The 25258-nt window shown below is 41.8% G+C and overlaps 2 long non-coding RNA genes across 2 annotated transcripts in view; both read left to right on the top strand.

The window, feature by feature from the left end:
* Positions 1-11684, top strand: part of LOC125937098 (uncharacterized) — a 21381-nt gene extending 9697 nt beyond the window's left edge. Inside the window, exon 2 of the long non-coding RNA XR_007462254.1 lies at positions 11429-11684. This is a non-coding gene — a long non-coding RNA (uncharacterized LOC125937098). The remainder of the gene's footprint in view (positions 1-11428) is intronic.
* Positions 11685-17588: 5904 nt separating this feature from the next.
* On the top strand, positions 17589-19360 carry LOC125936329 (uncharacterized). Its single transcript, XR_007462005.1, has 4 exons — positions 17589-17731; positions 18085-18204; positions 18291-18417; positions 18773-19360. It is a non-coding gene; the product is annotated as an uncharacterized LOC125936329 (long non-coding RNA).
* Positions 19361-25258: the final 5898 nt, after the last annotated feature.

Below are 25258 nucleotides of genomic sequence, written 5' to 3'. Positions count from 1 at the left end.
AGTTTAAAGAGTGAGCCTGTGGGGGAGGGGGGCAGAGGGAGGGAGAGAGAGAATCTTTTTTTTTTTTTTAATTCAAGTTATTTAACCCAGTGATTCATTACTGCATAGTGCTCATCCCAACAAGTACCTTCCTTAATGACCATCACACATTAGCACATCTCCCACCCACCTCCCCTCCAGCAACCCTCTGTCTGTTCTCTGTATTTAAGAGTCTCTTATGGTTTGCCTCTCTTTCTGTTTTTGTCTTATTTTTCCTTCCCTTACCCTATGTTCATCTGTTTTGTTTCTTAAATTCCACATATGAGTGAAATCATATGATGTTTGTCTTTCTCTGACTCACTTATTTTGCTCAGCATAATACACTCTAGTTACATCCATGTTGTTGCAAATGGCAAGATTTCATTCTTTTTGACCACTGAGTAATATTCATTCTATTGTGTATACATACGACGTCATCTTTATCCATTCATCAGTCGGTGGACATTTGGGCTCTTTCTATAATTTGGCTATTGTTGATAGTGCTGCTATAAGTATTGGGGTGCCTGTGCCCCTTTGAATCAGCATTTTTGTATCCTTTGGATGAAAACCTAGTAGTGCAGTTGCTGAGTTGAAGGGTAGTTCTATTTTTACTTTTTTGAGGAACCTACGTACTGTTTTCCAGAATAGCTGTACCAGTTTGCGTTCCCACCGACAATGTGAAAGTGTTCCCTTTTTTTCTGCATCCTTGCCAACATCTGTTGTTTCCTGAGTTGTTCATTTTAGCCATTCTGACAGGTGTGAGGTGGTATCTTGTGGTTTTGATTTGAATTTCTCTGATTGATGAGTGATGTTGTGCATCTTTTCATGTCTGTTAGCCATCTGGATGTCTTCGGAAAAGGGTCTATTCATGTTTTCTGCTCATTTCTTCACTGGATTATTTTTTGGGTGTTGAGTTTGATAAGTTCTTTATAGATTTTGAATACTAACCCTTTATCCAGTTGTCATTTGCAAATATCTTCTGCCATCCCATCGGTTGCCTTTTAGTTTTGTTGATTGTTCTTTTGCTGTATAGAAGCTTTTTTATCTTGATGAGATCCCAACAGTTCATTTTTGCTTTTTTGTTTCCCTTGCCTCCAGAAACATGTCTAGTAAGAAGTTGCTGCAGCTGAGGTCAAAGAGGTTGCTTCCTGTGTTCTCCTCTAGGAATTTGATGGTTTCCTGCCTCATATTTAGGTCTTTCATCCATTTTGAATTTACTTTTGTGTGTGGTGTAAGAAAGTGGTCCAGTTTCATTCTTCTACATGTCGCTGTCCAGTTTTCCCAGCACCATTTGCTGAAGTGATGGTCTTTTTTCCACTGGATCTTCTTTCCTGTTTTGTCGAAGATAGGTGGCCATACATTTGTGGGTCCATCTCTGGGTTCTCTATTCTGTTCCATCAATTTATGTGTCTGTCTGTTTTTGTGCCATTATCCTATTGTCTTGATGATTACAGCTATGTACTACAGCTTGAAGTCTGGGATTGTGATGCCTCCAGCTTTGGTTTTCTTTTTCAACATTACTTTGGCTATTTGGGGTCTTTTGTGGTTCCATACATTTTTTAGAATTGTTTGTTCTAGGTCTGTAAAGAATGCTGGTGTTATTTTGATAGGGATTGCATTGAATGTGTAGATTTCTTTGGATATTATAGACATTTTAACAATATTTGTTCTTCCAATCCGTGCTTTTCCATTACTTTGTGTCTTTAATTTCTTTCATAAGCTTTCTTTAGTTTTCAGCAAACAATCCTTTACCTCTTTGATTAGGTTTATTCCTAGGTATCTTATGGTTTTTGGTGCAATTGTAAATGGGATCAATTCCTTGATTTCTCTTTCTGCTGCTTATTATTGGTGTATAGAAATGCAGCTGATTTCTGTATGTTGATTTTATATCCTCTGACTTTGCTAAATTCATGTATTAGTTCTAGAAGGTTTTTGGTGGAGTCATTCATGTTTTCCAGCAGAGCATCATGTCGTCTGTTAAGAGTGAAAGTTTGACTTCTTCCTTGCCAATTTGGATGTCTTTTATTTCTTTGTTGTTTGATTGTGGAGGCTAGGACTTCTAGCACTATGTTGAACAGCAATGGTAAGAGTGGACATCCCTGTTTTATATGTGACCTTAGGGGGAAAGCTCTCAGTTTTTCCCTATTGAGGATGATATTAGCTGTGGGTCTTTCATATATGGCCTTTATGATGTTGAGGTGTGTTGCAGACTTTGAGTCTGGAGTTCTCTCTTGTCCAGCAAGAGAGTGGATGCAGAATTGAATACAAGAGAGGCTAATGTCCAGGAGGAGACAAGACCCCTGAACAGAGGTTTTGTCTCCGTATTTATTGAGCTCTCAAGGTTTAAAAAAATTTTTTTTTGCTTATTTATTTTTGAGAGAGAGAGAGAGAGAATGAGCAGAGGAGGGGCAGAGAAAGAGGGAGACAAAGAATCTGATGCAGGTTCCAGGCTCTGAGCTGTCAGCACAGAGCCCGATGTGGGGCTCGAACTCACGGACTGCAAGATCATGACCTGAACTGAAGTCGGACACTTAACTGCCTGAGCCACCCAGGTGCCCCTCTCAAGGTTTTACATATGTGGTGAACGTGCAGAAGAAAACAATAAGATAGTGACCATTAATTTGTGTGTGTAAGAAGCAAAGGGTTTGGTGGGCAAGTGGCATTAGAAGTTGAGATTAAAGAACAATGATATATTGGAGCCAGATGTGGGAAGGACATGTTTCTCTGTGGGTGATACAGCCAAGTAGCTGTTATCTCCAAAGTTTAAGATTGCTGGAGCATGCTGCCTTAAGGTTAACAAGGCACTTTTCATTAACTAACCTTGGGCACTTTTGCCCCATAGTGGCTTTCCACCTCCAACTGTCCTGGGACACTTTGATCCTGTGGAGGCATCTTCCCACCCTAAGCCTTGTTTTACTTAGTGACTAACTAACCTTGGACGCTTTCACCTGATGGTGGCTTTCTGCCTCTATGTTTTGTCTTACTTAATGACTGGCCTTGAGAGCTTTCATCCTGTGGCAGCTTTCCGCCCTAAGCCTTGTTAACCCATTGGTGTAAGCATACAGAATTCTTAAACTTATTTCCCACAGAGGTGTGTTCCTTCTATACCTACTTTCTTGAGGGTTTTTATCAAGAAATGTTGCTGCATTTTGTCAAATGCTTTTTCTGCGTCTATTGAGGGGATCATGTGGTTCTTATCCTTTTACTGATGTGGTGTATCACATTGATTGATTTGCAAATATTGAACCAGCCCTGCAGCCCAGGAATAAATCCCAGTTGATCATAGTGAATAATTAATATATTGTGAATTCAATTTGCTAGTATCTTGTTGAGAATTTTTGCATCCAGCTTCATCAGGGATATTGGCCTGTAATTCTCCTCCTTAGTGGGGTTTTTGGTTTTGGAATGAAGGTAATGCCGGCTTCATAGAATGAGTTTGGAAGCTTTCCTCCCATTTCTATTTTTTGGAACAGTTTGAGAAGAATAAGTATTAACTCTTCCTTAAATGTCTGATAGAATTCCCCTGGGAAGCTCTCTGGCCCAGGACTCTTGTTTTTGGGGAGATTTTGATAACTGATTCAATTTCTTTGCTGGTTTTGGATCTGTTCAGATTTTCTATTTCTTCCTGTTTCAATTTTGGTTGTGCATGAGTTTCTAGGAATTTGTCAACTTCTTCCAGATTGCCCAGTTTGTTGGCATATAATTTTTCATGGTATTCTCTTTTAATTGTATTTCTATGGTGTTGGTTGTGATCACTCACTCTTCCTTCATTCGTGATTTTACCTATTTGGGTCTTCTCTCTTTTCTTTTTGATAAGTCTGGCTAGGGGGTTATCAATTTTGTTTATTCTTCCAAAGAGCCAGCATTTTTGTTTTAATCTGTTCTACTGTGGGTTTTTTGTTTGTTTGTATATTGCTTTCTTCTGCTCTAATCTTTATTATTTCCCTTCTTCTGCTGGCTTGAGGCTTTATTTGCTGGTTCTATTCTAGCTCCTTTAGGTGTAGGGTTAGGTTGTGTATTTGGGACCTTTCTTGATTCTTGAGATAGGCCTGAATTACAGTGTATTTTCCTCTTAGGACTGTCTTTGCTGCATCCCAAAGGGTTTGGACTGTTGTGTTTTTATTTTCATTTGCTTCCATGTGTTTTTTTTTTTTTATTTCTTCTTTAATTTCATGGTTAACCCATTCATTCCTTAGTAGGATGTTCTTTAGCCTCCATGTATTTGAGGGCTTTCCAAAGTTTTTCTTGTGGTTGATTTCAAGTTTCATAGTGTTGTAATCTGAAAATATGCATGGTATGAGCTTGATCTTTTTGTATCCGTTGAAGGCTGATTTGTGACCCAATATGTGATCTATTCTGGAGAATGGTCCATGTGTACTTGAGAAGAATGTGTATTCTGCTGCTTTAGGACATAATGTTCTGAATATATCTGTTAAGTCCTTCTGGTCAAGTGTGTCATTCAAAGCCATTGTTTCCATGGGGTGTCTGGGTGGCTCAGTCAGTTAGGCATCAGACTGCAACTCAGGTCGTGATCTCATGGCTCATGGGTTTGAGCCCCACATTGGGCTCTATGCTGACAGCTTAGAGCTTGGAGCCTGCTTCCGATTCTGTGTCTCCCTCTCTCTCTGTCCCTCCCCTGCTCACACTCTGTCTCTCTAAAAAATGAATAAACATTAAAAAATTAAAAACAACGACAGCAACAAAAACCCAAAGCCATCATTTCCTTGTTGATTTTCTGCTTAGATGATCTGTCCATTGTTGTAAGTAGGGTATTAAAGTCCCCTACTATTATGGTATTATTATCAATTAGTTTCTTTATGTTTATTATTAATTGGTTTATATATTTGGGTGCTTCTAAATTGGGGGCATAAATATTTATATTGTTAGATCTTGATGGATAGACCCCTTAATTGTGAGATGATGCTTTTCTTCATCCCATGTTAGTCTTTATTTATTTATTTTTTTTAATGTTTATTTATTTAGAGAGAGAGAGCATGTGTGTGAGTGGGGGTGGGGCAGAGAGAGCAAGAATCCCAAGCAGGCTCCATGCCATCAGCACAGAGCCTGACGCAGGGCTTGAACTCATGAACTGTGAGATCATGACCTGAGCCAAAACTAAGAGTTGGACGCTTAACTGACTGAGCCACCTAGGAGTCCTAGGCTTTGTTTTCAAATCCAGTTTGTCTGATATAAGCGTGGCTATTCTGGCTTTATTTGCCAATGGCAACCCATTGGCATGATTGATGGTTCTCCATCCCCTCACTTTCAATCTGCAGGTGTCTTTAGGTCTAAAATGAATCTCTTGTAGGCAGCATATAGATGGATCTTATTTTTTTATCCATTCTGATACCTTGTGTCTTTTTTAGAGTGATTTTTGAAAGATATGAATTTAGTGCCATTGTGTTACCTGTAGAGTTGGTGTTTCTGGTGATGTTCTCTGGTCCTTTCTAGTCTGTTGCTTTGGTCTTCTTCTTTTTTTTTTTTTTTTCTTCCTCCACTCAGTGTCCCCCTTAAAATTTCTTTCAGGGCGAGTTTAGTGATCACCAACTCCTTTCGTTCTTGTTTGTCTGGGAAACTCTTTATCTCTCCTATTCTGAATGACAGCCCTGCTGGATAAAGATTGCTTGGCTGCATATTTTGCCCATTCAGCACAGTGAATATTTCCTGCCACTCCTTTCTGGCCTGCTAGGTTTCAGTGGACAGGTCTGCTGCTAACCTTATGTGTCTATCCTTGTAGGTTATGGATCTTTTGTCCCTAGCTCCTTTCAGAATTCTCTCTTTATCTTTGTATTTTCCAAGCTTTCCTATGATATGTCATGGTGTTGACCTGTTTTTTCATTTCTCGGGAGTTCTCTGTGCCTCTTGGGCTTGAATGCCTGTTTCCTTCCCCAGATTAAGGAAGTTCTCAGCTATAATTTGTTCAAATAAATCTTCTGCCCCTTTTTCCAGCTCTTCTTTTGGGACTCCTATGATATGGATGTTGTTTTGCTTTATGGAATCACTAAGTTCTCTAATTTCCCCCTTATGATCTAATAATTTCCTTTTCCTCTTTTTTTCAGTTCCATTATTTTCCATAATTTTATCTTCTGTATCACCTAATCTCTCCTCTGCTTCTTCAATCCTTATTGTGACTGTGTCCACTCAGTTTTGCCTCTCAGTTACAGTATTTTTTATTTCAGTCTGATTAGTTTTTAGGTCTTTGATCTCTGCAGCAAGGGTTTCTCTGGTGTCCTCTATGCTTTTTTCAAGCCCGGGTAGTAGTCTTATGACTGTTATTCTAAATTCTTGTTCAGATATGTTGCTTATGTCTGTTTTGAGCAAGTCCCTGGCTGTGATTTCCTCTTGACCTTTCTTTTAGGGACAGTTCCTTCATCTTGTCATTTTGGCTAAGTTTCTGTCTTTTGTGTGTTTAAAAAAAATTTTTTTTACGTTTATGAATTTTTGAGAGACAGAAAGAAACAGAGTGTGAGTGGGATAGGGGCAGAGAGAGAGGGAGACACAGAACCTAAAGCAGGCTCCAGGCTGTGAGCACAGAGCCCCATGCAGGTCTTGAACTCCCGAGCCATGAGATCGTGACCTGAGCCGAAGTCAGATGCTTAACTGACTGAGCCACCCAGGCATCCTTCTTTTGTGTGTTTTAAATGCTTGTTATGTTTCCTGAACCTGAGATTAGTGCTGTATTTAAAAGGGGTCATACACTGTCCAGGGCTTGGCACTTCAGAAAGTGTTTCTGGTGTATGCTATGTGCACTCTGCTGTTGCATCTTGGCCGCTCTTTGTTGCTAGTTAGTCCTCTGCAGAGCTCCTCCTTGCTTCCAGTGGGGAGTGTTTGGACCTTTAACTAGGTGTGCTTTGATTTGTTTGTTGAAATAAGCCTGGAAAAAATGGGCAGTGGGGGAAAGCCTGATCCCCCAAAAAAGAGAAAAGGAAAAGGAACAACAACAAAAAACAGAGAATCAAAAAATTGTAAGTCTGATTCCAAAGAAAAAGAAAGGAAAAAACAAAGAAAAAAGAAAGGAAAAGAAAAGGATAAAAAAATCTGATCCAAAAAAAAAAAAAAGAAAAGGAAATTAAAAAAAAAAAAAAGAAAGAAACTATGAGCCTGATTCCAAAAGAAAAAAAAAGGAAAAAAAAGCAAGTCTGGTCCTATTTTCACCAGAACTGCAGGTGACATTTTGAAACACTTGATTTTCAGTACACTTGGTGCATGTGGGGTGCTGTCTGTCGTGGAGGAGAGGCTCCCTGTGTTGGCTCAGAGTCAGTCTTACCCCAGTAAATAAGCATTTTCCAGGTACACAGGGGTGGGGTTTGGTGTAAGTGGGTCCTGCCTCCATTGGGGCCGCTGCGTTGCTCTCTGAAGTCCCCCTGTGTTGGTGTCAGGTGGGGAAATGGCACCCCCCCAATCTCCCAACTCTGGACTGGGGATCTCACACCCTTTGCTGTTCAGGAAGCCCTCACAGAATATCGAGGGTAGTCAGTCCACAGTGTACCACAACTCTCACGCGTTTTTTTCTTTGGCACGTGGCTGGTATTCAAAACCCAAAGTCTTAAAGGACCGGGCAGGGAAAGAGAGAGAATCTTAAGCAGGCTCCGCATTCAGCACAAAGTCCAATGCGGGGCTCGATCCTATGACCCTGGGATCATGACCTGAGCTGAAATCAAGAGTCAGACACTCAACCAACTGAGCCACACAGGAGCCCCAAGAGGCAAATAATCATATACAGTGTGTACATACAGATATATTTCCAAGCTCTGCCCTCAAGAAGCAAACACCCCAGTAGCAATGAGCATACGCAGTGCCCAGATCTTGGTTTCTCATACCATTCTCTAATAAAAGAGCCAGGGCTTCTTGGAAAAATGGCTGATTCTAAAATCAGGTGTGAGAAATAGCCTGGAGCGTCCTGTAGTGCCTGAAAGTTAAAAAAAAAAAAAAAAAAAGTACTTAAAAAATAAAAATACCTAAAATGATAGGAATATGTCAGAAAGACATGGGAGGCAACTGAAGGTGATCCCAGCAGCCAAAGCAGGACAAATTGAGCAATAAAACCAAATAGTATTGGATTATAACCTATAGTATAAAATAATTATCCATGAGTCCACATGCTATAAATAAATAAAAGAATAAATGGAGAATAGACAAATCTCCCACACAGATTCCAGATAATTTATGTAGATACCTGAAAGGAGTGTTTATGCTCCATTGTATGCTTTACCTCAAGTTGGGGGAGCATAACTCCCCACCGCTTATGTGTGGACTGTGCATAGCAAATTCTTTCAAATTGTATCGTATGTAAAGGCGTAAGAAAGTGGAGAAACATGACAAAAACTACCTCAGCCTGGAAATCAAGATCAACATCAACAGTGATGAATCATGTTGATACCATGTACCCTTGATGTGATGTGATAGGAATGTCAGTTTACTCTGTGGTCTTCCTCTCCAAAACCCATAATCCCATTATAATCATGAGAAATCACAATGGAATACTCCTCAGCAATGAAAATCAGGAACAAAGTGCTAATCCATGCTACAGCATAGGTGAACTTCATGAAAGTAGCCAGACACAAATAACTATGTTTTGTATGATTTTGTTTGTATAAAATTTCTAGAAAGACCAAAATAATAGAGCAAATCAATTAGGCATAGGCATGAGGGAACTATTTAGGGGTGATAGAAGTGTTCTAAAATGATCATCGTGTTTATGCTCTTAAATTTAAGTTTTTGATCTATTTTATTTTATTATTTAAAAAAAAAATTTTTTTTTTAACGTTTATTTATTTTTGAGACAGAGAGAGACAGAGCATGAATGGGGGAGGGTCAGAGAGAGGGAGACACAGCATCTGAAACAGGCTCCAGGCTCTGAGCAGTCAGCACAGAGCCCGACGCGGGGCTCGAACTCACGGACCGCGAGATCATGACCTGAGCCGAAGTCGGCCACTTTACCGACTGAGCCACCCAGGCGCCCCTTAAGTTTTTGATCTATTTTAAATTAATTTGTGTATGGTATGAGGTAACAGTCCAACTTGTTTTGTTTTGTTTTTGCCTGTGGATATCCTATTTTCTTAAAAATACTTTGTTGAGCAAATTGGCCTTTTCCTTATTGTCAAAAATTTATTGACCAGGGATGTGAAGATTTATTTCTGGGCTTTTGATTTTATTTCATTGGTCTATATGTCTATCCTAATGCCAGTACTACACTGTTTTAGTGACTGTAGCTTTGTAGTAAGTTTTTGAAATTGGGAATTGTGAGTCCTTTAACTTTGTTCTTTTTTTCTCCAAGATTGTTTTGACTATTCAGGGCCCTTTGAAATTTCATGTGAATTTTAGGATGAGCTTTAACATTTCTGGAAAAAAAAAAAAAAGACCAAAATATTGCCATTGGGATTTTGATAGGGATTGCATTGAATTTGTATATTTCCAATCCATGAACATGGGATATTTTTACATTTACTTAGGTCTTCTTGAATTTCTTTTAGCAATGTTTTATAGTTTTTAGTATATAAGTCTTGTGACTCCTTAGATGACTTTATTCCTGAACATTTTTTCCTTTTTGATGATATTTTATTTTATTATTTTAAAGTTTATTTATTTTTGAGAGAGACAGAGACAACATGCGTGGGAGAGGGGCAGAGAGAGAGGGAGACACAGAATCCCAAGCAGGCTCTGCACTGCCATCACAGAGCCCAATGTGGGGCCCAAACTCATGAATCGTGAGATCATGACCTGAGCAGAAACCAAAAGCCCCAGGCACCCCATTTTTGATGATATTTTAAATGGAACTGTTTTCTTAATTTTCTTTTTGGACTGTTCATTGCTAGTAAATTGAAATGCAACTGGTTTTTATGTGTTGATTTTGTATCCTGCAACTTTGCTGGAGTCAGTTATTAGTTATAACATTTGTGGGTGACTGTATGTGTGTGTGTGTGTGTGTGTGTGGAGAGAGAGAGAGAAAGGATGTTTCGTATCCACAAATAGACAATACCTATTTTCTAATGACCTAAAGAACATTTATAAAAATTCATCATGCACATAATGATCTGTATAAATCTCCAAAATTCTCTTAACATAATGTAACAAAATGAAACATAAAGCAATAAAATAATTTTCTAAAAAAACCACAGGAAATTCTTAAACCACATTTTTAAATAGCTCAGTTCAAAGAAGAAATATAAATCCATGCATGAAATAATACCAGTGAGAACATGACTTTAGACACCAATTGAACTCTGCTCAGGAGAAAATTTATATTACTAAATGTTTTTTATAGAAAGCAAAAAAGACAAAAATGAACCAAGTGTTCACCTTATATATGTTAGGGATCTTTGCAAAAACCAGAAATTAATTCAGACAAAATAAAACAGAAAAAAAATTTTTTTTTATTCAATTCACAGCCCTGATAGAGAAATCCGAAAAACTGGTCCAAAGAGGATAGAAGCCCCAGGTGGCTCTCGGGTTGCTTTCCGAACCAGGTAACAGAAAGAAATGAATCAGCTACAGGATGAATCAGCTACAGCTGTTTTGAGTCTTATCATTTTGCTTAAGATTTAGTTGCCATGGAGAGAGTATAAAATTAGCCTAGGTCAGGTTTCCTGTCTGTTTTTTAATCTAGAAAAGTGTAGAACCACCATATTCACTGATGGCTTCACCAAACCCATAGCCCATAAGGAAGGGTTAGTTCCACAGGAAAAACTGGGGTAGTTTATCAGAAGGGACGATGGATAGGAGTGGTGAAAACAAGCTGTCCATTACATACCTTTAGAAGCTAGATTTTTGCGAGGCTGTTGACCATAGCATTTATCTACAGTACCAAAAATTATGAGTGCTCAATATTAACTGAATGGTTAAATAAAACATAGCACATTTAAGATGGCCTATGATGCAGCCATTGCAAATTTGTTTTGGATCAATATTTAAAGATTGAGAAATTTGCTACAGAAATATTGAATATAAACTGTGTAGAGCCTGTGAATTAAATTTATTTTATTTTATTTATTTATTAAAAATTTTTTTTTAATGTTTATTTTTGAGACAGGGAGAGACAGAGCATGAACAGGGGAGAGTCAGAGAGAGGGAGACACAGAATCTGAAGCAGGCTCCAGGCTTTGAGCTGTCAGCACAGAGCCCGGCATGGGGCTAGAACTCACGTAGACTGCGAGATCATGACCTGAGCCGAAGTCGGCCGCTTAACCGACTGAGCCACCCAGGTGCCCCTAAATTTAGTTTAAAAAGTTTTATTTATGCATATAACCAACACCTGAAAAGAATGCATAAAGATGTGATGTGTATGTATGTATACCTACATCCTAGTATCTGAATTTGTAATATGACCTTATTTGGAAAGGAGATTTTTGTGGATGTAAAAGTAATTAAATTAATGATCTTGTGATGAGATCATCCTGGATTATCCTCATAGGTCCTAAATCCAACAACCGGTGTCCTTATAAGAGGCAGAAGAGAAGATGCAAACTATAGAGAAGGCCATGGCCATGTGAAAACAGAGATAAAAGAAGCCACAAGCCAAGGAATGTCTAAAGCCATCAGAAGCTGCAAGGGGTAAGAAATGAATCTCTCCTAGAGCCTTTGAAGGGAATATAGCCCTCCCGACACCTTAATTTCAGACTTTTTCTCACCATAACTATGAGGAAATAAATCTCTGTTGTTTTAAGCCATCTAGTTTGTGGTAATTTGTTACAGCGGCCCTAGGAAACTAGTAACCTCTGTACGCTTAGATAGATGGAAAGATAGAAAAAATATATAAAATTTATTTTCCCAAAATGTCTATATTTTTCCACAACAAAGAGTATTGTTTTAAAATGTGACTGTAGAGGCACCTGGGTGGCTCAGTCGGTTAAGCTTCCAACTCTGACTCAGGTCACGATCTCATAGTCAGTGGGTTCCAGCCCCGTATCAGGCTCTGTGCTGACATAAAAAAAGAAAGAAAGAAAAAAAAAGCATTAGAATGTGAACATAACGAAGGCTAGTACATTTAATGTCAGACAAAACAAAATTTAAGCAAAAAAGTTAAATGTGCCTATATTCTCACCGGCAATTCTGCAGGAGAATGCTGGTCACCGTGATTCAGGGAACCCCCTCCAGCTGTGTCTCCTGTTGGCTACTCTGAATGCCTGGCTCACATGGGGTCTTTCCACTTCCTTCAGGCACAGGTGTCCCCTTCTCCTCCAATCTGAAAGTTTGCTTTATTTCACTTTTACAAAAGACCCACATCAGCACCGACTTTTGCTAGTGGAAGGAAATCTGAAGCGGATTTTCGCCTTTAGGAACTGGTCATTGTTGTTTTGCTTTATGCCATTTCCGTTCAGGAAAGGGATTATAGGAACATTCTGCTTTGAGAAAACAGGGAATCTATTCCCGTCTCCCACCTCCTTCTCTTTGCTTTGGTGTCCTGGTTCAGAAGGTGTCAGGAGGGTGGTTTGGAATTGGGTCTCTCTCCCTCCTCTGCTGCCGCCTAGGTTCCTGCCCTGTCTGACCACAGCATTCAGCGTGCTGGGTCCCCCACGTGTCAGGGAAGGGGGCATGAGACATTTACAGAGAGGGGTTATTACCGCCTTTCAAGTGCTCATAACCCATGTGGAGGGATAATGAGTAAAACCTGACAGAAACCCACCTGCACCATCCTGTGAATTTCACTGTCTTCCTGGTGACTATTTTCTATTCTCTAAGGGCTGAGGTGGGAATTAAAGTTATTATTTCTTGTTGGTAGGGTGGGGATAGAGGGACGGCAGGGCAGTGAAAACACAGCCTAACTTATTTTTGGAAACCGCAGAGCAGAAGCTGTTGTCTTGGTATTCTAGTTGCCCAGTATCCCCAGATTACCTAACAAAGCAGGCGCCATCTAATCAGGCGGATTCTAGAAAGAGTAGCTCATTGGGGAGTCACCGCAGCGTGGAGGATCACCAGCAACAGCACCAGGAGCCTAGGCAGGGGTAACGCCCGGGCTGTCCAACCACCACCAGGTGGCACCAAAGCGCAGCCGAGACCTGGAGATTCGCGTCCTGCCGCCTCAGATAGGAGAAGTTGGGGATGCCGGAGAATCAGATGCTGCGTGGGTGTCTTGAGAAGGGCCACGGTCCTTTGTCCCCTCCCTTGCCCCCAGGGTCAGAGCTCCCCTGAAAGGATATCCCTCCCCTAGTTAGGGGTGTGAGGTCCCAAAGTGGAGATTCTCTGGGAGGACAGGCAGGCACCTGGGGAGGTGTCAAGATGGTATCAGGACCAGAGGACCTGAGGACCTGAGTATGGGAGGTTTCACAAACGTGGCTGGGAGGGGGCTGGCAGAGTGGAAGTGGCCATGAGGTCTCGGCCAGTAGGGCGTGTGCCCAAACCGGGAAGTGAGGGAGACAGGCCACAAATCTATGTTCTGCATAGCCGTGGCAGGTGACAGGCCTGGGAGGAGAAGACCATCTATCTCAAGGGATGTCACAGCGGGCAGGAAATGGCCTCAAAACATTCGGATGACCTTCCTGGAAGGCAACAAGGGTTCCCCTTACTTAGATGTGGGAAGGAGAAATCCCTAATTGATGGAAAATCCTGAAAAAACAGGAATGCCAGAGTTTGCCTGGAAGTGGCTAATATTTGTGAGTGGTTGGTGGGTTTTATTTTTTTAATGGCCGTTAGGAATAATAGGCCTCAAAAAAGAGGACAAGTTTTGTAACAGAAAAATAAAGTTACATTTTGTTTTACCAAACCTAGATCATGGCTTGTGAAATGCACATCAGCTACAAATATTCATAGAAATTGCACATAAGAAACCTTAATAAATTCCATAAAGCAGAAATTATACTTAACTATATTCTGTAGCCACATTGTAACCAATAAATATTTAACACACACACACACACACACACACACACACACACAAGAAAACCCAGCCACTTGGAAATCATAAGAGGGGGAAAAATGATTCTAAACAGCACTAGAGTCATACAGAAATGAAAATTACAATACCAGAATCTTTAGAAAAAGAATAAGCAAGAAAACACAACATATCAACACTAAGGTATATGGACAAAGCTTTGTTTTCAGATATAAACTCATAGCTTTAAATGCTTCTGTTAGCCAAGACAAAGAGAATTTAATCAACTGAATACGTCACTTAGAATTTTAGAAAAGCAACAGATTCTTAAGAAAGGAGTAAAGAAATAACTGTGGAGGTAAATTAATTAGAAAAAAGAAGAGAAAAAAAGTTCTTTTTTAAAAACTAATAGACAAATGCAAAATGTATGTCTTTTACTTACTTGTTCTTCGGAAAGTACTTAGCCATCTGTCAGAGCAGAGGGCCCTTCCCTCCTTCCAGTTTGACCACTGTGCCCCTCTAAGGAGAGTCACAATACACCCTCCCTCATAGGTCAGAGCCCACTCCCATAAGATCTGACACAACCTTCAAAATCTTGAAGTTCCTACACTTGCATAACTGGGACAAGATTGGGATGTTCTTGAGGATGACAGCAGGTTGGTATGAGTCATTGACCAGTTGGAAAGGGCTTACACTTATGTGTGTTTGTGTGTGTGTGTGTGTGTGTGTGTGTGTGTGCAAGTGTAAGGGCGTACATGGTGTGTGGGTGTGTACAAGTATGATGTACAAGTGTGGGTGTGTGCGCACAAGTGTGGTATGTACATGTGTCGGGTATGGGTATACAGGTGCAGGAGCATGTTTTCTTTTATTTAAGAAAAAAATTTTTTTTAATTAAAAAAAAATTTTTTTTAAATGTTTTTATTTATTTTTGAGACAGGGAGAGACAGAGCATGAACAGGGGAGGGTCAGAGAGAGGGAGACACAGAATCTGAAGCAGGCTCCAGGCTCTGAGCTGTCAGCACAGAGCCCGACGCGGGGCTCGAACTCACGGACTGTGAGATCATGACCTGAGCCAGAGTCGGACGTTTAACCAACTGAGCCACCCAGGTGCCCCAAGAACATTTTTTTAAATGTTTACTTAATTTTGAGAGAGACAGAGTGTGAGCAGGGGAGGGGCAGAAAGAGAGGGAGAATCTGAAGCAGGCTCGAGGCTCTGAGCTGTCAGCACAGAGCCCGATGTGGGGCCTGAGGTCACGAACGGCGAGATCAAGACCTGGGCGAAAGTTGGATGTTTAACTGACTGAGCGACCCAGGCACCCCGGTTGCTTTCTCTCAATCCTAGAATTATTCTGAATTGTTGAAACCAGATGGTCTCCAAGCATCCAATCCCAACACAGAACTCCATTTTTTATGTGTTCTACAACCACTGGTGGGCATGTATTATGAAACAAGGATTTCAGTGGGTTCAAATTATGTACCCAAAACCAAAAAAGGAACTACCGGAAAGGAACTATTTGATTTTCTTGTCCACCTATATCAATCATCTGTAATAACAGCACCATATACCAGGGACTCAGTGCCAAACAATCATTATCTCAGTTAACATTTCATTGTGTAGGAAGTGCTATTATTATTCCCAACAGATAGGGCTCACACAGGGTTAAAGTGATTTGCCCTGCATCACACAGCTATTCTAATGCTGATCCTCAGTGAGGTTTGGATGGCTCCCAAGATGCTACTTTTATCATTATTCTATAAAAAGTATTGTAAGTATTTTTATCAGTATTTTGAAAGTATTTTAAGGTTTTTTTTTCTCTGATGCTTTGAAAATTATTTTTTCTCCATTCTTGTTGTATGCATTTAAAAAATAATATGTATGTCTGCCTTGGTCTTTTTCAGCCCTAGATATGACCCCAACCAGGATTCCCAGTGTAACCAGAGCATGGGACACCATGTTGTGGTATGACCTCTGTGAGATGGCCACAGAATCTGAAGGTTTTTCACTTGCATAAAGTCCAGACCCCTTCTTGCCCTGTAAGAATCTGCCCAGGTGGGAAGACCTCCTTGTTCTCATAACCCTTTGGTCTCTAGTCTGGCTTCAGAATCTACTCTTCATCATTCTGCTGTCCTGCTTCTCACAAATGAGCAAATATGGCACCGACTTGCATTAAAACACCGCTGTTGCTGGTACATAGTGAATTTTCTGTACTTGAGTCCTATTCAAGATACAACACATAAAACAACTACCTTATGGTGTTAAAGAAATTTAGTTATTTTGAGGGGGCACCTAGATGACTCAGTTGGTTAAGCATCCAACTCTTGAGTTAGGCTCAGGTCATGATCTCCTGGTTGTGAGATCAAGCCCCATATTGGGCTTCTCACAGGGCATGGAGCCTGCTTAAGCTTCTCTCTCTCTCTCTCTCTCTCTCTCTCTTTCTCTTTCTCTGTGTGTGTATGTTTCTCTCTCCCTCTCCTGTTGTCCCTCCCCTGCTGTCTCTCTCTCAAGAAAGAAGGAAAGAAAGAAAGAAGGAAAGAAAGAAATTTGGTTATTTTTTCACAAAGTGGTTTTTTTGGGGGAGGGCACAAAAGAGCAACGGGCAGAGAGAGGAGAGGGGGAGAGAGAGAAGTGGGGCTCACCCAAAGCAGGACTTGAACTCAGGAACTATGAGATCATGACCTGAGCCAAAGCCAGATGCTTAACCAACTGAGTCATCCAGGCACCCAGTGTTTGTTTTAATTTGTTAATACTGTAAGGTGTTCCTGATTTGCCACTTCATCAGTTTTCCCCCCAAATTTTGTCATCTAATCGTGTTTTTTTTAAGGTAGTCTTTTTCTTTTTTAATGTTTGTTTATTTTTGAGAGAGAGAGCACAAGCAGGGGAGGGACGGGGGGGGGGGCAGGATTTGAAGCGGGCTCCATGCTGACAGCAGCGAGCCAGATATGGGGCTTGAACTCATGAACCATGAGATCGTGACCTGAGTGGAAGTTAGATGCTTAACTGACTGAGCCACCCAGGTGCCCCTTGTCATCTAATCTTAAGTAAAATCCATGGCCTCCCTACACCTTACAAAATCTGAGCATTGGGAAAGCATCCCAAGCGGGCGAAGACTAAAATTCCTAAAACTGCCTTGGCGTCACTAAGGTTTGGTAGACCTGGCTCTATCTGCCTGCAATTATCATTGGTTTCTCTGAGCTCTGGCATAAGTTTGCAGTGGTTTTTGCCTTTCCTCTTTGTTCTGTGTTTTATGGGTGCTTTCCTGGGAAGTTGAGAGAAGCTGTGTTGAGGACGGTTAGCCAGAACAGCCTTTGAAAACACCGTTGGGCTGAATCTCTGACAGTCCCGTGGAACAGCCAGATGCTGAATTTGAAGGTTCCTGGAGTGGCGCTGGGGCCAGTGGAAACCTCGCTTCTCCTTCCGTCCCTTGCCTCCAGGCTCCCTTCTCCCTTCTTCGGGAAGGCAAGTGAAGCCTGGCTAGATACAAGTGTCTGTGGCCCTGGAAAAGACTCTCCTGATGGCCCCAGGAGGATAAAAGCCAGAAGGATTATCTAGACTCAGTCAAAAAAAATTCTGCCCTCTTCTCTGAGTTCAGTCATGGCTGAGGGTGAGTCTCCTTGTGGCTCTTCCTCCTCCATGATGCTCTTATTGACCAGGGCTCCTCGGGGTCTGTGCTCCTAACCATGGTGTGTCACCACAGCTGGGTGAAGCCCCCACCTCACAAATGTCTTTGTTGTCACTGCAGCTACTCTCTCATGAGGTCTCAGACAGACACTTGGGAGCATTGGCCCTTGCAGTGTGAGTGAGGCAGAGAGGGCGTGACCTGCCTCAGCACCCGGAGACCCCACTCTGAAGGCTGGGGGCCACCACTGTGGCAGCTTCTCCCACCACCATCATCTCCCCATTGCCAGGTGTCCCAGCCCCTGACAAGCCTTTAGGGTTTTCTTCCTCTGTATTTCGTAGTTGAGGGAAATGACACCAAAGAGTTGCATTCATTTAACAGACCCCTTATGTCTGAAGGAGGAAGAGGAATAGGAATGAAGAGATGGGGATTTGGAGGGAGGAGGACGCAGGCCAAGGAGCTAGGGTGAAGGGCAGCATAGGTGGCTGCAGTTTGGGTAGTGATGGGGTAGTGGCACAAGGTAAGGGAAGGAGTTGAGGGTCTTTATCATGATGGCAATGTAGAGCCATTCAAGGGTTTGAAAGATTAGTGACATAATGTGATTTGTATTCTAAAAAAAATCTGTACAATGACTTGGAACAGGACAAGCACATCAGGAGGATATGGCTCTGATCTGAGTGAGGCAATGGTAGCATGGGTGTGGAGAGAAGACCTATTGAGAATCTGGGAGCAAGGAATGAAAGATGAGTTTATGACTCAAGGGTAAGGTCACACTCACCCTTCCATGCCCATGCGTGCCTACATTCACACTTGTACTTCACCTTCCCCTGTCACTTGGTGCTTTGCAGAATGCATGGATACCAGCAGATGCCCACATCCCTGCAGTTCTTTCTCTGTCAGTATCCTTGGAGGGGAAGTTTTCTCTGTCAGTCATCTTAGAAGGAGAACTTGGACACGGTGGCTTTGGATTAGGAGGTAAACATCGGACAGGAGATCTGAGAAGAGTGAAATCCCAAGGCGCAGGTCATAGGAGCTCAACAAATCTGTGACTTCATCTCACCAGGCCCTCCCTGAGAAACTCTGGAGAAAGGGTAGCCAGCCACTCCTCTGTAGACCTAACTCCCTGGGTCCTGGTCCCTGGAGAAGCTGCACCAGAGTGCCATGGTGACAGCGGTCACATGAGAGATGTAGGCCCCCACCTCTGCACCCCGAGGACTCCCTGTACCACAGGTGGAAGGAGGTTTGGGAGCAGGACCCCTGGGCTTTCATGCAGGGCCTCTTAATTGTCTTGGGGACAGACACAGCTGAGGGATGGTGTTTCTGATTTCAGCCCTCCACAAAGGGCTCGTCTAGCCCAGCCTAGTGGGGGAAGCTTAGGGGGAGCGGCTACAAGACCAAAGGGGAGGAAACACCAGAAGCCACAGAGGAAGGAGCAGGTGCTGAGAGAGAGAAATGCTGCTGGCCTCCAGGCAACAATCAAAATTAAGGAAATGCTCAAATAAATGACAGGATGGGGGCATCTGGAAAGAACACAGGAACCAACCTGGGGGAGCCCTCAGTGGCCAAAGCTTGAACAATCTGAGCAATACAATAAATAATGTAGTGTTGGGTTGTTACCCAAAACATAAAAATTGATGTTTGAATAAGTAAGTAAATGGGGGGAGGGGATCCTCCTTTCCCAAAAATTTCATTTATTTTATGTAGATATTCCTCCTGGGGGGTGGAGCTTCTTTGTTCCCTTTCCACACATGAGAATGAACTTAACTTAGTGACTGAACTCCAAAGAACAGAGTTTGGAAAGGCAAAAATAGTAATACTAGGGACACCTGGGTGGCTCAGTCGGCTAAGTGTCTGACTTGGGCTCAGGTCATGATCTCACAGCTCTCTGCTTTCAGTGTGGAACCTGCTTCAGTTCCGTTTGTCTCCCTCTCTTTCCATCCTTCCCCAGCTCATGCTTTCTCTCTGTCTCAAAAACAAAAAATACAAAAAATAGTAATATTACCATGGAGAAACTGTGTACCTTAGCCATATGATCAAGGTAAACATCACCAGTGATGTGTAGATTTACGTGCCACCTGCTATGACGCAAAGAGAAGCCACTTCACCTCTGTGGTATTCTTTCCAGAGGCTCAGAGCTCTAGTCTAGTCATGAGAAAAATGTCAGTCAAACTGAAATTGAGTGGTATCCTATGAAATACCTGACCAGTATTGCTCAAGGTATTCACATAAGGAAAGCCTGAAAAACTGTCACAGACTGGGGAAGACTCAGGGACAGGATGACTAAATGCAGTGCGATTCCCTGGATTGGATCCTGGAGGAGAAAGAGGACATTAACAGAAAAATCCAGTGAAATCCAGAGTTTATTTAGCAGAAATGTCCCAATATTTGTCTCTCAGTTTTGACAATGTATCATATATTGACCTACATAAAAAGGTAAACTGAGGTGAGCTCAAATTACCAGAAACTGGGTTTATTCGGAACGAGTAGAGGAATTGCCTTTCAGGAAATGCATGCTATAGCAAGCTACAGGCGTGTCTTCTGAGAGTTTGGGCAGACTGACTCATGGGTGAGGGGTGCAAAGAGAAGGCAGTCCAGCCAGAGTCCAAGCAGTAAGTTCGTTGGCTTGAGGATGGGGAGATGATCTTTGTGGATGTTCATTGGTCAGGACATAAGTCTCAGTCTTCTGTAAATTGGGCATTTACGGGAAAACAGTCTTTCAGTTCCTAAGTTCCATTCTTCTTCTTTTTTTTAAAAAAATTTTTAAGGTTTATTCATTTTTCAGAGACAGAGAGACAGAGCATGAGTGGGGGAGGGGCAGAGAGAGAAGGAGACACAGAATCTGAAACTGGCTCCTGGCTCTGAGCTGTCAGCACAGAGCCTGATGGAGGGCCCGAACTCACAGAAGGCTTGATCGTGACCTGAGTGGAAGTTGGACGCTCAACCGACTGAGCCACCCACGCGCCCCACTAAGTTCCATTCTTCTGAGGGTGCACACATGATATTCGCCAATTCATATCCTCCAGTTCCATTTTAGATTGGAACCCTTTCACACATGTAATGTAACATGATAACATCAGGGGAGACCGAGACTGGGTGAGGGGTGTACAGGAGCTCTCTATACTATTTTCGCAATTTTTCTCGAAATCTAAAATTATTCCAAGTAACAAGCTTATTAAAAATATGTATCTAGGAGATTATTGATTCAATACCAGGCGAGCTTTCTCATTCGTTCTTATGGCAGCATCGTGTTTCACTGTATGGATTTATCACTTAGGTGTATCTCATTTTACTGCACTTCCCTTTCTTGTGCTTCACAGATACTGTTTTTCTACAAATTAAAGGTTTGTGGCAACCCTCTGTTGAGCAAGTATATCGACACCATTTTTCCAACAGTAATTGTCCACTTCATGTCTCTATGTCACATTTTGGTAATTCTCATGATAGTTCAAACTTTTTCATTGTTACATTTGTTATATGGTATGCGGTCAGAGATTACAACTCACTGAAAGCTCAGATAATGGTTTGCATTTTTTAGCCAATAAAGTATTTTTAAAATTTTTGTTTATTTTTTTAGAGAGAGAGAGAGAGACAAAGTGTGAGTGGGGGAGGAGCAGAGAGAGAGGGTGACACAGAGTCTGAAGTAGACTCCAGGCTCCCAGCTGACAGCACAGAGCTGGATGTAGGGCTCAAACTCACAAACCACGAGACCATGACCTGAGCTGAAGTCAGACGTTCAACCTACTGAGCCACCCAGGCACCCCAGCAATAAAGTATTTTTATTTATTTATTTATTTATTTATTTATTTATTTATTTAATATGAAATTTATTGTCAAATTGGTTTCCATACAACACCCACTGCTCATTCCAACAGGTGCCCTCCTCAATACCCATCACCCACCCTCCCCTCCCTCCCACCCCCCATCAACCCTCAGTTCTCAGTTTTTAAGAGTCTCTTATGCTTTGGCTCTCTCCCACTCTAACCTCTTTTTTTTTTTTCCTTCCCCTCCCCCATGGTCTTCTGTTAGGTTTCTCAGGATCCACATAAGAGTGAAAACATATGGTATCTGTCTTTCTCTGTATGACTTATTTCACTTACATAACACTCTCCAGTTCCATCCACATTGCTACAAAAGGCCATATTTCATTCTTTCTCATTGCCACATAGTATTCCATTGTATATATAAACCACAATTTCTTTATCCATTCATCAGTTGATGGACATTTAGGCTCTTTCCATAATTTGGCTATTGTTGAAAGCGCTGCTATAAACATTGGGTACAAGTGCCCCTATGCATTAGCACTCCTGTATCCCTTGGGTAAATTCCCAGTAGTGCTCTTGCTGGGTCATAGAGTAGATCTATTTTTAATTTTTTGAGTGACCTCCACACTGTTTTCCAGAGCGGCTGCACCAATTTGCATTCCCACCAACAGTGCAAGAGGGTTCCCGTTTCTCCACATCCTCTCCAGCATCTATAGTCTCCTGATTTGTTCATTTTAGCCACTCTGACTGGCGTGAGGTGATATCTCAGTGTGGTTTTGATTTGTATTTCCCTGATGAGGAGCGATGTTGAGCATCTTTTCATGTACCTGTTGGCCATCTGGATGTCTTCTTTAGAGAAGTGTCTATTCATGTTTTCTGCCCATTTCTTCACTGGATTATTTGTTTTTTTGGTGTGGAGTTTGATGAGTTCTTTATAGATTTTGGATACTAGCCCTTTGTCCAATATGCCATTTGCAAATATCTTTTCCCATTCCGTTGGTTGCCTTTTAGTTTTGTTGATTGTTTCCTTTGCAGTGCAGAAGCTTTTTATCTTGATGAGGTCCCAATAGTTCATTTTTGCTTTTAATTCCCTTGCCTTTGGAGATGTGTCAAGTAAGAAATTGCTGTGGCTGAGGTCAGAGAGGTTTTTTCCTGCTTTCTCCTCTAGGGTTTTGATGGTTTCCTGTCGTGAATGGTATAAGACAGTGGTAGCAATAAAGTATTTTTTTTGTTGTTGTTGTTTTTTTTTTAGCAATAAAGTATTTTTAAATTAAGATATAAACCTTGTTCTTTTTGACATGATTCTGTTGCACACTAATAGACTACAGTGTAGGTGAAACAACTTTTATGTGTACTGGGAAACAAAAAAAAATTCATTTGACTTGCTTTATTGCAATATTTGCTTTATTGCGGTGGTCTGGAACCGAACCTACAATATCTCCAAGATATGCCTTTAATTTATTAACCATTTCTCTACTGATGGACATTTCCAGTCTTTTTGCTATTACAAACAGTGGTACATGAATGGTACCATTTACACATATGTGGGAATATCTGTAGAATAAACTTCTACTAGTGCATCTGTTGGATTACAAAATACTGGCACTTATTATGATCAGTAGTGCCAAATTGCCTTCCCTAGAGGTTGAACTAATTTATACTTATACCAGCGATGTAGGAAATGACTCTTTCCCCATTACCCTTCCAATTTTGGTTCTAATCAAACCAGTTATAGAGCCAATGCACCCCTCCTTGGGTTTGATTAAATTGTTAGCTCGCAGAACTAAGGAAACCAGTTTGCTTCTTAGGTTACCAGTTTATACAAAGGGTATCAAAGGTGCAAATGAACAGCCAGATAAAGAGGTATATCAGGGTTTGTCCAGGAGGGATCTGAACCCAGGAGCTTACATCCCTGTGTGTTTCAGGGTGCACCACCCTCCTGGCACAGGTTGCATTCTGGTTCACTAACCTGGAAGCTCTCCAAACCCCAAAGTTCAGGGATTTTTTTGGAGCCTCATTATGTAGGTGTGGCTGATTAAATCATTGACTGCTGGTAATTGAACTCAATCTCTAGCCCCTCTTCTCTCCCTAAAGGTTGAGGGTGGAGTTTAAATTTACAAAGCAGTTTGGTTTCCCTGGCAACCAGCTTCCTTCCTTAGGTTGCCTAAGGGCTTTTCAATAGTAACCTTATTAACATAAACTGTGTGGTTGAAAGAGCTTGTTATGAATAACAAGACACCCATTTCAGCTTTCCCACTCAGGCACTGAGGACAAAAGACCAAATATTATAACAAAAGATGATCCCATTGCTCTAATCCCTTAGGAAATTCCAAGGGTTTTGGGAGCTCTGAGCCAAGAACCACGGGTGAAGACAAAAATATATACTTATTATAAATTACAATATCATAGGTTTATAATAGTATGTGGTAGGCAGAATAGTGGCCCCCAAGGAATTCTGTGTTCTGATTCCTAGAATCTATGAACGTGTTACCTTACATGACAAAAGGGACTTTACAGATGTTAAGGATCTTGCATTGGCAGTTTGTCCAGAATGTTCTGGTGGGCCAGATGTGGCCCAATGTGAGGTGACTTACAAGGGCCTTGATAAGTGAAAGAGGGATGCAGGAAAGTCTGGGTCAGAGAAGGAGTTGTAATGACAAAAGCAGAGGTCAGAGTGACAGGATTGGTGGTTTTGAAAGGAATGCAATTAGCAGATAGAAGCTGTGAAAGGGGAGGAAATGGATTCTCCCCTAGATCCTTGAGAAGGAACACAGTCCAGCTGACGCGCGTTGATTTTATCCCAGTGAGACCCATTTCAGACTTCCAACCTACAGAACTATAAGAGGGATACATTTGTGTTGTTTCAGGGCACTGTGTTTGCGGAAATTTGTGACAGGAGCAATAGGGAACCAATACATGGTAGTGGTGGTGTAATTTTTATATTTTAGAAAGATGGCTCCATCACCTCTCCACCGCTTCAGAACACTTTCGTCTCTACCCTACTTCCTGTTGCAATGGGTGAATATCCCAGCCTCTGTCAACAGCCAGTGGTAACTCCCCAAAAGACCATCAGTAAAGTTCGTTTATCTCGTTAAGCTTGGTTTGTTAGACTCACTGCAATAAGGGAGAATTCCACTTGCTGGAATCTTAGTGGTGTCTCCAAATAGAGACACGAGGACAGGATATATATAGTTTTAGGGCCAGGGCTGGGTGATTTTAAGGTGGGTCTTGAAAGGAGGAGAGCTGGTTAGGATTGAGCACGTGTATAACCATTTTGGAATGGTGGGCATGAGGTGAAGTCATTAGGTGAAGGTCTGAAGGAGTCTTGATGAACAAGTCATTTTAGTGGGGTCACAGCCTCATCTCCCAGGAACAGATATCTCCCGGAGCCACCAGCTAAGTCATTGTTACTGGATTTCAGTATTGTTTAATACAAGGACAGGACAGTATGCCCTGTCCCTGTATTGTTAAATACACGAACTGGGACTTAGGCCGGCATCAACTCTCACCAGAAACTCCACTAGTGGTCTGGACCTCATTCCTTCTCTTTACTCAAGGACTTTGTCCTACAACTTTGTCTCTCTCTTTAGCATGGTCATTTCTCTCTCTGCTAGATCATTCCATCTTGAGAACTAAACTAAACTAAAAATCTCCCCACAGGCCCCTTTGACATCTGTCCCATCTGTTTCCCCTTATAGAAAAACTTCTTGAGAGAGTTGTCCGTGGTCATTGTGATCACCTCTTTACCTTCTGTTCCAGCCACTCTCTCTCCTCTGCCCCATATAACCCCACCACATTAGCCTTCCTTAGGCTCCCAGAACATTTCAAACATGTTTCTGGGGTGCCCGGGTGGCTCAGTCAGTTAAGCATCCAACTCTTGATTTTGGCTCGGGTTATGATCTCACGATTTTGTGAAACTGAGTCCGTGTTGGGCTCTGCACTGACAGCTGACAGGGTGGAGCCTGCTTGGGATTCATTCTCTCTCTCTCTCTCTCTCTCTCTCCCTCTCTCTCTCTCCCTCTCTCTCCCTCTCTCTCCCTCTCTCTCCCTCTCTC

Source organism: Panthera uncia (genome assembly GCF_023721935.1).
Source record: "Panthera uncia isolate 11264 chromosome A3 unlocalized genomic scaffold, Puncia_PCG_1.0 HiC_scaffold_11, whole genome shotgun sequence".
NCBI lineage: Eukaryota > Metazoa > Chordata > Mammalia > Carnivora > Felidae > Panthera > Panthera uncia.
This window is presented reverse-complemented; position numbering and strand designations above follow the sequence as displayed.